Raw genomic sequence first — 12,435 nt, forward strand, 5'->3', positions numbered from 1 at the left:
TGCCCCGTTTGGTCAGAGGATGAAGACGACATCGTAATGTGATCCTTCACACTTCGCGTTGAGGATCACAAGGAGGGTGTGTAGCCATCTGGAATGGGCACGTCCCGATTACAAAATGGACACTTGCAAAGAATGCAGGGAAAATTGGACAATACTGAAAAGCAAGCAGGTGCAAGGTCTGTCTGTTGATTAGAGCAGTGGCTCTCAGACGACAGAACCGGTACTGCTAAGCCATCTACATGCTAATGAGCCATCTCCGGGGACAAAAGGGAAACATTTAGATAAACAATGTTAAGGCAGACACCCCGGCGCCAGAGGAGATTCAAAGAAAGCAAACCAACGGCCACCTAGGACACGGCCAGCAACCAGGTAACCCACCCCTCTATTGGAGGAAGATCGATAAGAATAATTCGGAAAGGCCCAATTAATTGAGGCCAAGTTCAAGGGCCGCCAAAAAGCGCGCAGAGCCCTTTCGGGTATAAAAAGTATTCCCCAAGAGAGAATCTTTCTTCTTTGGCCTTGGCTCTCAGCGAAGAGAGACCAGCCTAGCAGCTACGCCAGGCCAAGTAAGTTCCAAGTCAACACACGCTACGAGATAGACGTTCCTAGTTGCTATCCTGTAAACAGCTCAACCCAGCAGCCTCAGAACCGAGCAACGGCCATTGTTCCTCTGACTGAGTGGGCACGCGAAGCTAAATATAGGCTTTAGTAATAATGATAGTTTAGGTTGTAGAGTTTTATGCATGAGTAGATTTGACTGTGTGTAAATAAATGAGCATTGCTTTTGAACTTACTAACTGGTGTATCGAGTCTTTGATCAGTATTCGGTTCTGAACCTTGTGGCGGTGTCGAAAGATACCTGGCGACTCTTGAGCAAACGTAATTAAACAGAGCCAAATTAAGAGACAACACCAAAGAGAGCAACAGCCCCCACAACCCAAAGATGTGCAGGGTGGATGGATTGGATACGCTAAATTGCCCCTTAATTGGAAAAAATGAATTGGGTATTCTAAATTTAAAAAAAAAGAAAAGTGACAGAACCTTATTAGATACACCGACAGATGTTCAAAGTAGTAACACAGTTTCACCAAGCATACGAAGGTTGAGAAGATCAACAAGGAAGATCAAGAAACCAGAGTGAGTGAATCTGTGAATTGTGTAAAGTGCATTGTTACTCATATCATGTGTATTGTTTACAGAAATGATGGGTAGTATGTTTAAAAATGTCAAAGGGGATGTAATGGTATGCAGTAACAGTGCATATAACAAGCATATAGCGTCTGACCACTAGGTGTCATGCAAGAGGAACAGAACACTGGAACTGGACAGTCTTGATCAGAGTTACAGAGGTTGTTAGCAGCATGGTTAAATGGGGCAGCATGGTAGCACAGTGGTTAGCACAGTTGCTTCACAGCTCCAGGGTCCCAGATTCGATTCCCGGCTTGGGTCACTGTCTGTGTGGAGTCTGCACGTTCTCCCCGTGTCAGCATGGTTTTTCTCCGGGTGCTCTGGTTTCCTTCCACAGTCCAAACATGTGCAGGTTAGGTGGATTGGCCATGATAAATTGCCCTTAGTGTCCAAGAAAGATTAGGTGCGGTTACGGGGATAGGGTGGAGGTGTGGGGATAGGGTAGGGTGCTCTTTCCAAGAGCTGGTGCAGACTTGATGGGCCAAATGCCCTCCTTCTCCACTGTAATTCTATGAATACAAAAAAAGATTCATAGTACTAGTTTAGTTTACCCACAGTTTATTCAACATTAAATAATTAGTCTTGAACTAGATGTTCTGTCGTACACTGATTCATTTATTATCAAAGTACACAAACATAACACTCCTCACCTTATAGAACATAGAAAAATACAGCACAGAACAGGCCCTTCGGCCCACGATGTTGTGCCGAACCTTTGTCCTAGATTAATCATAGATTATCATTGAATTTACAGTGCAGAAGGAGGCCATTCGGCCCATTGAGTCTGCACCGGCTCTTGGAAAGAGCACCCTACCCATAGTCAACACCTCCACCCAACACTAAGGGCAATTTTGGACACTAAGGGCAGTTTATCATGGCCAATCCACCAAACCTGCACATGTTTGGACTGTGGAAGGAATCCCAATCTTTTGACTGTGCATTTGATGACTAGCTCTCTGATGATGTGACTTGGGGCGCGATTCAATGGAAACATTTCGAAGTTCATTTGTGGTGGGATTTTCACGGAGTTTCCCACTGGCTCTGCCGGCGAGTTCCACATCGTTATTCAATGACACTTGGTCACTTTTTTGGGTCCTGGGGAGTTTGTCACCGGTTTAGCCCACATTTAGAATTCTTTTCAGCATTGGAGAGTAGAACTCAGAATAAAGGATGCCCCAATCTTTAAGTGAGCTTGTGGGTCCCCACCCACCCCCACCCATGGGAAATGACACCTCCCAAGTGAGGACACCTCGCTCTGGGCCCCTCCCCCTTCAAGCCCCTTTGACGCACCCAATCACCTTCAAGGACCCCCACCCACCATTCCCCAACCTCCTGGAGATCCCTACTTACCTGCCCTGTGCACTTCCGCCCTTCAAAGCCCCACCACCACCCTCCTTTCATGGGCATGGCCCCCTCGGGTCCTGACCCTTGACAGTGCCACCTGAGCACCCTTACACTGTCATTCTGGCATCCAGCCCGTGTTCCTGCCAGCTTGGCAGTGCCAACTGGGCAGTGCCAAGGTGCCCACATTCCAGAGGGAGGGCCAGGGAGCCACCCTGCACTGACCCTGACTATCCAGGCATCTCCGATGGCCCAAGGTGACCTGGGTGCTGTTCCGCCGAGTCCACGTTCTTATTGACCAGCACTCTCTTGGGAGGCTGGTGAATCGAGGGAGGCTCGTAGATACCGGGTTGGTCGACCTTAAGTAGGTTTATGACCTACTTTAGCGAGCGCCATTTGGTCCCGCCCTTTTTGGGCGGAGTTCCGATTCTGATGCCTTGTGGGACTTGGTTGCATCCCACGAGGTGTGGAGGCAGCCGGGAAACCTGCGGGAGGCTTCACCCAGGATTCTCCAGCCGCGTTGTGTTCTCGCTTGAGCGCAACGCAGCCAGAGAATCGCGTTCTGGATCTTTTAGCTCCTTAGGAACATCGGAACAGAAGTAGGCAATTCAGCCCTTCAAACACACCTTTCCCTGTGGGCAACTGGTTGAACCTCCTTTCTCTTGGCCAAGAGGGCTGGGTCCAGATCCTCTGAATACTTCCTGTGCACTTCCAGAATCTCTTGTATCAATTTTTGCCGCTCCTCTCTCTCCTCCTTGTCCAACTTAGCCTTGAACAAAATCACCTCCCCGCTCACTAGTGCCTTCAGAGCCTCCCAAACCACCACTGTGAAACATCCCTTATGCAATTAAACCCCACATATTCCTTGCTCACCTTCCCGATCATATCGCAAAAACTCCGGTCCGCTGACAACCCCATGTCCATTCTCCACTCTGGCTTCGGGGCCATTCCCTTCTCCAAAACCACATCTAACCAATGGGGAGCATGGTCCGAAATTACTATTACTGAATACTCCGACCTCCTATCCCCAGCCGATAGCACCTTCCCCACCATGAAAATGTCTATCCTTGAGAACACATTATGTACCACGGAGAAAAGCAAATACTCCCGTTCCCTTGGGTGTAAGAACCTCCACGGGTCCACTCTACCCATCACCCTCATGAGCCCAGCCAGCGCCTTTGCCCACCCCTGACTGGGCCAGCGAGTGAGGCTGAGACTATCCACCTTTGGCATTTGCACTATATTTCTTTTTTTTTAAATATATTTTATTAAAGTTTTCAAACACAATTTTTTCCCTTATAAATCAACAAAAATGGTAGCATGATACCTGCTATATAACATTGTTTAAATAATATAGTAAACTAACCAAATAACACGAAGTAATGCTCTCCCCACTCTATCTATCTTCCCCCTAACATTCCGCTAGATAGTCGAGGAACGGTTGCCACCACCTGGTGAACCCTTGAGCCGATCCTCTCAGCGCAAACTTCATCCGCTCCAGTTTTATGAACCCCGCCATATCGCTTATCCAGGTCTCCAGGCCGGGGGGTTTCGCTTCCTTCCACATAAGTAAAATCCTACGCCGGGCTACTAGGGATGCTAAGGCCACAACATCGGCCTCTTTCGCCTCCTGCACTCCCGGCTCATCCGCTACTCCAAATATAGCTAACCCCCAGCCTGGCTTGACCCGGACCTTCACCACCTTCGAGATCACTCCCGTCACTCCCCTCCAATACCCCTCCAGTGCCGGACACGACCAAAACATATGTGTGTGGTTCGCCGGGCTTCCCCCGCATCTCCCACACTTGTCCTCCACTCCGAACAACTTGCTCAACCTTGCTCCCGTTATGTGTGCTCTATGCAGCATCCTAAATTGGATCAGGCTAAGCCTGGCACACGAGGAAGAGGAATTTACCCTGCTTAGGGCATCAGCCCACAAACCCTCCTCAATCTCCTCCCCGAGCTCTTCTTCCCATTTTCCCTTCAGTTCGTCCACCAGCTCCTCCCCCTCTTCTCTCATCTCCCGGTATATCTCGGACACTTTGCCCTCCCCAACCCACCCCCCCGAAAGCACCCTGTCCTGGATCCCTTGTGTCGGGAGCAGCGGAAATTCCCTCACCAGTTGTCTCGTGAACGCTCTCACCTGCATATACCTAAAGGTACTTCCCAGGGGCAGCTCATACTTTTCCTCAAGCGCTCCCAAACTCGCAAACGTCCCATCTATAAATAAGTCTCCCACTCTCCTGATTCCTGCCCGGTGCCAGCTCTGGAATCCTCCGTCCAGCCTCCCTGGGGCAAACCTATGGTTGTTCCTGATTGGGGACCACACCGAGGCTCCCAGCACACCCCTCTGTCGCCTCCATTGCCCCCAGATACTTAATGTTGCCGCCACCACTGGGTTCGAGGTAAATGTTTTCGGGGAGAGCGGTAATGGCGCCGTCACCAGCGCCTGTAGGCTCATCCCTTTGCAGGACTTCATCTCCAACCTTTTCCACGCCGCTCCCTCTCCCTCTATCATCCATTTACGATTCATCGCCACTTTGGCGGCCCAATAGTTGTCGCCCAAATTCGGCAACGCCAGTCCCCCTCTGTCTCTGCTACGTTGTAGGAACCCCCTCCTTACCCTCGGGGCCTTCCCTGCCCACACGAAGCTCGTGATGCTCCTATCTATTTTTTTAAAGAAGGCCTTAGTGATCAGTATCGGGAGACATTGGAACACAAATAGGAACCTCGGGAGGACCATCATCTTAATTGCCTGCACTCTGCCCGCCAGTGACAGCGGCTGCATGTCCCACCTTTTGAAATTCTCTTCCATTTGTTCCACCAGCCGCGTCAGATTGAGTCTGTGTAAGGTTCCCCAGCTCCCGGCTATCTGAATCCCCAGGTATCGGAAGTTTCTTTCCACTCTCCTTAGCGGTAGGCCATCTATCCCTCTACTCTGGTCCCCAGGGTGTATCACAAAAAGCTCACTCTTTCCCATGTTAAGCCTATATCCCGAGAAATCTCCAAACTCCCTCAATATCTGCATGACCTCTGTCATCCCCCCCACTGGATCCGTCACATACAGCAGTAGGTCATCCGCATAGAGTGACACTCGGTGTTCTTCTCCCCCTCTAACCACCCCTCTCCATTTTCTGGAGTCTCTCAGCGCTATGGCCAGTGGTTCAATTGCCAGTGCGAACAGTAATGGGGACAGAGGGCATCCCTGTCTTGTTCCCCTGTGTAGTCGAAAATACTCCGACCTTTGCCGATTTGTGACCACACTTGCCGTTGGGGGCCCCATAGAGGAGTTTAACCCAGCTGACAAACCCCTCCCCGAACCTCCTCAGCACCTCCCATAGATACTCCCACTCCACCCTATCAAATGCCTTCTCTGCATCCATTGCCGCCACTATCTCTGCTTCACCCTCTGCTGGGGGCATCATTATCACCCCTAATAGCCGTCGCATGTTGACATTCAATTGTCTCCCCTTTACGAACCCTGTCTGGTCTTCGTGCACCACCCCCGGGACACAATCCTCCATCCTCGTTGCCGGCACCTTGGTGTCCACATTTAGCAATGAGATAGGCCTATAGGACCCGCACTGCAGCGGATCTTTATCTCGCTTCAAGATTAGTGATATCGTCGCCTCCGACATTGTCGGGGGTAGGGTCCCCCCTTCTCTGGCCTCATTAAAGGTTCTTACCAGCAGCGGGGCCAACAGGTCCACATATTTTCTCTAGAATTCCACCGGGAACCCATCTGGTCCCGGGGTTCCCTGCCTGCATGTTCCCCAACCCTTTGGTCATCTCATCCACCCCAATTGGCGCCCCCAGGCCTGCCACCTCCTGCTCCTCCACCTTCGGGAACCTTAGTTGGTCCAGAAACTGCTGCATCCCCTCTTTTCCCTCCGGGGGTTGGGACCTATATAGCCTCTCGTAAAAGGTCTCAAACACCGTGGCTCCCGTTTCATCCCTAACTGCCCCTGTCTTCTTTCGCAGCTGGTGGGCCAACAGGCGACTCGCCTTTTCCCCATATTTATATCTCATCCCCTGTGCCTTCCTCCACTGTGCCTCTGCCCTCCCTGTGGTGAGCAGATCGAACTCCGTCTGGAGTTGTCGCCTCTCCCTGTATAGTCCTTCATCCGGGGCCTCCGCATATTTTTTATCTACCCTCAAAATCTCCCCCAGTACTCTTTCCCTTTCTTTGGCCTCCGTTTTCCCCTTGTGAGCCCTGATGGAGATCAACTCTCCCCTGACCACCGCTTTTAGTGCTTCCCATACTACTCCTACTCAGACCTCCCCGTCGTCGTTGGTCTCCAGGTATCTTTCGATACATCCCCGCACCCTTCCGCAGACTCCCTCATCCACCAATAATCCCACATCCAGTCGCCAGAGTGGACGCTGCTCCCTCTCCTCTCCTAGTTCCAGGTCCATCCAGTGTGGAGCATGATCTGAAACAGCTATGGCTGAGTACTCAGTTCCTTCCACCCTCGAAATCAGTGACCTTCCCAAAACAAAAAATCTATCCGGGAGTACACCTTATGGACATGGGAGAAAAAGGAGAACTCTTTTGCCATCGGCCTAACAAATCGCCATGGATCCACTCCCCCCATTTGGTCCATAAACCCCTAAGCACCTTGGCCGCTGCCGGCCTTCTTCCGGTCCTAGATCTAGATCTATCTAACCCTGGGTCCAGCACGGTGCTGAAGTCCCCCCCCCCCATTATCAGGTTTCCTACCTCCAGGTCCGGGATACGTCCCAGCATCCGCTTCATAAATCCCGCATCATCCCAATTCGGGGCATATACATTAACCAACACGACCTCCATTCCCTGCAGTCTGCCGCTCACCATCACATATCTGCCACCGCTGTCCGCTACAATGTTCCTAGCCTCGAATGACACCCGTTTCCCCACCAATATGGCCACCCCCCTATTCTTTGCGTCCAGCCCCGAGTGGAACACCTGCCCCACCCATCCTTTCCTTAACCTAACCTGGTCCGCCACCTTCAGGTGCGTCTCCTGAAGCATGGCCACGTCTGCCTTCAGTCCTTTTAAGTGCGCGAACACTCGGGCCCTCTTAATCGGCCCATTTAGGCCTCTCACGTTCCACGTGATCAGCCGGACTGGGGGCTGCCCACCCCCCTCCCCTGTCGACTAGCCATCACCCTCCCTGGGCCAGTCCCACGTCCCGGTTCCGCGCACCCACTCGTCCCCCAGGCGGCGCATTCCCGCCCCGACTACCTTTTCTTTTACCAGTTCCTTCTCGATCTCCGCAGCAGCAATCCAGTTATCCCCCCCCCCCCCCCGCTCGACCCCCATCTGTCATGGTTACTCCCCCCATATTGCTTCCGAAAGTCAGCTGACTTCAACTGACCCCGGCTTCTCCTGCTCTCTCCTTGACCCCCCCCGTGTGAGGAACTCCCATCCACCTTGCGCCTATCTTCCCGCCATCATCTTTCTGACGCGGGAACATGAAAAAGAAACCTCGTGGTCTCTAGAGCCGTCCCGCCCCTCGTGGCGCAGCTCCCTCTGCCGCCCCACTCCCATTCCCCGCCTGAGTCTCTTCTTCCCCCCACCGGTGCCCACATTTCTCAATGTCCCCCCCTCCCCAATTTACATTTCTATATACATCAGCATTGTCGTTTCCCCTCCACCAACAGTCCCTCAGTTCTGATCCAGTTTCTCGTTTTTAATGAAGGTCCATGCTTCTTCCGCCGTTTCGAAGTAGTAATGCCTCTCCTGATGCGTGACCCACAGTCGCGCCGGCTGCAACATCCCGAACTTCACTTTCTTCTTGTGCAGCACCTCCTTGGCTCGATTGAAGCTCGCCCTCCTTCTCGCCACCTCCGCACTCCAATCCTGATACACTCGTACCACCGCATTCTCCCATCTACTACTCCATACCTTCTTGGCCCATCTCAGAACCGCCTCTCTATCATTGAAGCGGTGAAATCGCACGATCATCGCCCTAGGTGGTTCTCCCACCTTTGGTCTCCTCGCCGGGACCCGATGGGCCCCTTCCATTTCCAAGGGGCCCGAGGGGGCCTCAGCTCCCATTAGCGAGCGTAGCATCGTACTCACGTAAGCCCCGCCGTCAGCTCCTTCCACTCCCTCGGGGAGACCCAGGATCCGGAGGATCTTTCTCCATGATCTGTTTTCTAGCATCGGGGACAGCACCTCCTTTTTTAGCAGCTCCACACACCGTCTTAAAAATTCATCCTGGTCCAGTCCCCATGTCGCCTGGGCTCCCTCCGCCGCCAACTTGCTTCTCATTTGCACTATATTTCAAACCCTCCCCCACTATTAACTTGTAGGTATCCAGATACGGAATGGCACCCAACACCCTCTTCACAAACCCCACATCATCTCAGTTGGGGGGGTGAGAGGGGGAGAGAGGAGGAGGGAGAGGGAGGAGGGGGGAATTGCGACATGGCAAGTTGGAGACTAAGCGTGGTCATGGACGAAGAAGGGGGCCATCTTGGATTGGCCCAGTTTAGGGTGGTATTGGAGGAAGCAGAGCTGGAGGGAGACAATGGCAGATGATCGAGGGGAGTGGAGGCGAATTCCGGTAAGAATTGTAACGTGAAATGTTCGAGTGCTAGCCAGGCCGATTAAAAGATCCCACGTCTTTGCACACTTGGGGAGTTTGAAGGCGGAGATGCACCTCTGTGTGAAGGACCAGGTTAGACTGGGGAGGGGATGGGTGGGACAGGTATTCCACTCAGGGTTTGACTCGAAGTCATGGGGGTGGCCATTTTGCTGAATAAGATTGCTTTTTTCTATCTTTAATTCCTATCTCTTCCAGTGGTGTATCCTACTCTATGACATTTCTGTTCATTTTCTTGGACTTGCCTAGTTCAAAATTGGCAGCACAGTGGTTAGCACTGCTGCCTCACAGCTCCAGGGACCCTGGTTCAAGTGACTGTGTGGAGTTTGCACTTTCTCCCCGTGTCTGCGTGGGGTTCCTCTGGGTGCTCCAGTTTCCTCCCACAGTCCAAAGATGTACAGGTTAGATGGATTGGCCATGCTAAATTGCCCCATAGTGTCCAAAATGAAAGGTTAGGTGGGGTTACTTGGTTACAGGGATAGGGTGGAGAGTTGGGCTTAAGTAGGGTGCTTCAAGGGCCAGTGTAGACTCAATGCTGAATGGCCTCCTTCTACACTGTAAATTCTATGATCTATGAATGCATTGTACCGCACCCAAGCCTGGATGCAAATGGTTTATGAAAGTCAGGACAAAGATCTTCAGTATTTGCCGCAATATTCCCTGTTGACTTTAACAACTTTGAAGGATTCTGGAAACAATCAATTGCAGCAACCACTGGAAATTAGAATCATAGAGATCTGCAGCACAGAAAAGGTCCTTCGGCCCATCATTTCTGCACCAGTCAAAAACAATCACCTAAACATTCTAACCCCATTTTCCAGCACTTGACCCATAGCCTTGGATGCCTTGGCATCGCAAATGCACATCTAAATACTTCTGAAATGTTATGAGGGTCTCTGCCTCCACCACCCTTTGAGCAGTGAGTTCCATCATTCCCATCACCCTCTGGGTGAAAAGGTTTTTCCTCACATCTCCTCTAAACCTCCTGCCCCTTACCTTAACTCTATGCAACCCAGTCATTGATCCCTCCAACAAGGGGAAAGAATTATTCCTAACTACGTTAATTATGCCCCTCATAATTTTATAAATCTCAATCATGTCCCTCCCCGCAGTCTCCTCTCCTGCAAGGAAAACAACCTCAGTCTATCGAACTGTTAGTGATCCTTTTAAATAGTGCTCGTGCTGTTGATTCCATGTTCAGCTGTGCATGTTTAAGGCATTGAGCTTAAAATGACAGCACTGGAGTCCAATCCGTGGTGCACACTGATTGGTGTCACAATATTCCTACTCTGCATATTCAGGCAGGCGCTGCGCCCCCTGTACAATTGCTATCATCCGATCAAACATGAAGTCAGGCTCACACCAAAACAGCATTCATAATGATGAGATCTCAGGAGCTAAAGAGGCAAACTTTGTAACCAAGATGTGAAAGTCACCATAGTCCCAGGGGACCATAGGCTGCTCTCATTTTGAGAGAGAGAGCTGTCTGGTGGTGATTTAACCTGAAGGCCAGCAGGCCTCAGGCAAGGGGCAAGGGTTGAGAAGGTGGGGCTTTCAGCCTGTCCGGGAATTGAACCCACGGTGTTGGTGTCGCTCTGCATCTGTTATAGGGCAGCACGGTGGCACAGTGGGTTAGCCCTGCTGCCTCACGGCGCCGAGGTCCCAGGTTCGATCCCGGCTCTGGGTCACTGTCCATGTGGAGTTTGCACATTCTTCCTGTGTTTTCGTGGGTTTCACCCCCACCACCCAAAGATGTGCAGGCTAGGTGGATTGGCCATGCTAAATTGCCCCTTAATTGGAAAAAAAGGATCGGGTACTCTAAATTTTTTTTTAAAGAGTGTGTTTCAAATCCTCATGGCTGGTGAATGAAACTGACTGATTTTCCTCACACAGAAATAGAAGGGAATGGCACAGTATCTATCAGAAATGGATACCCAGCAGCAAGTTGAAACTGTAGTTCAGTACCTACAGGAAGCTAGCCTCCTTTGTTGTCCCTTTTGTTTTAGCTCAGTGGGCTAGACAGCTGGTTTGTGATGCAGAGCAAGGCCAGCAGTGCCTGTTCAATTCTACCGGCTGAGGTTATTCAAGGCTTTCTCAACCTTGCCCCTCCACCTGAGGTGTGGTGATCCTCACGTTAAACCACCATCAGTTAGCTCTCCACCTCAAAGGGGAAAGTAGCCTATGGTCATCTGGAACTATGGCGACTTTACCTTTACATCTCAAACTAACAATATAACTTACATTCTAACAAGTCCGTGCACATGTCACGCATGTTTTGGTTCTGCACCAATACAGGATTTATAAATGGCTGCCAAGGAGGTTGTGGAAGCAGATATATTAATGGCGTTCAAAAGGCATCTTGACAAATACAAATACATGGAAAGGATGGGTATAGATGGAGCCGGCACTACGAAGTGCTGAGGATTTTGGCAAAGGATGGTATCGTGACCGGTACAGGCTTGGAGGGCCGAAGGGCCTGTTCCTGTGCGGTATTGTTCTTTGGGTGTTGGCTGAGTGACCAAACTCTGGAGACACAGGGAGTGGGATTCCCGCTTTGACGAAGTCTCTTGCTCTGCTAAAGCTGTTCACACACTATAATCCTGCATTTCACAGGCAAACAGGCATTTCACACCAATAATACAGCTGGCGGGCAGATGCATTATTCAGACATGTGTACATTACTTTACAAATCTTTCAACATATACATTGACATTTCTCCAAGGCTGAGGGGCTCTATAAATCGGCTCCTGGTAGTTCTCTGCTCGGAAGGGGTTAATGATTATACATAATTAGCTGGTTCTTTCCTCTGACGCAAACATTAATCCCCGAGAAATACAACAGAGAGCTGAGGAAGAACAACATGCTGCTGGATTTCTATCCGCTCTTGCAACAAGGCGCACTTTAGCATTACCAGCCAATGTAAACTTAAAATAATCTTTAATGGCTTGCAAATGAATCTGAAAGCCGGGACGACCCCCTGGAAGATTTGAGGGCAAACCATTCTCTACTTTGCCGCCAAGCCATGAATCTTGCAACACCCCCCGTTGTTTAATCACACTGTTACCCGGGCGACGGCGCTGTTGGCTCGGAGTTTGGTCCTATATCGTAAAAAAACATTTCAACCCAGAACTTGATGCAGTGTTTGTATACACTTTGGCCCTGAAAAACTGAGCGTTTGTGCACACTCTCAGTCACTCTCTAATATCTCCCACACACACACAATCTCTCCCTCACACACCTCTCCCTCACACACAATCTCTCCCTCACACACAATCTCTCCCTCACACACAACCTCTCCCTCAGACATATTTAATCG

This window comes from Scyliorhinus torazame, chromosome 15, assembly GCF_047496885.1.
Source record: "Scyliorhinus torazame isolate Kashiwa2021f chromosome 15, sScyTor2.1, whole genome shotgun sequence".
Taxonomy (NCBI): domain Eukaryota; kingdom Metazoa; phylum Chordata; class Chondrichthyes; order Carcharhiniformes; family Scyliorhinidae; genus Scyliorhinus; species Scyliorhinus torazame.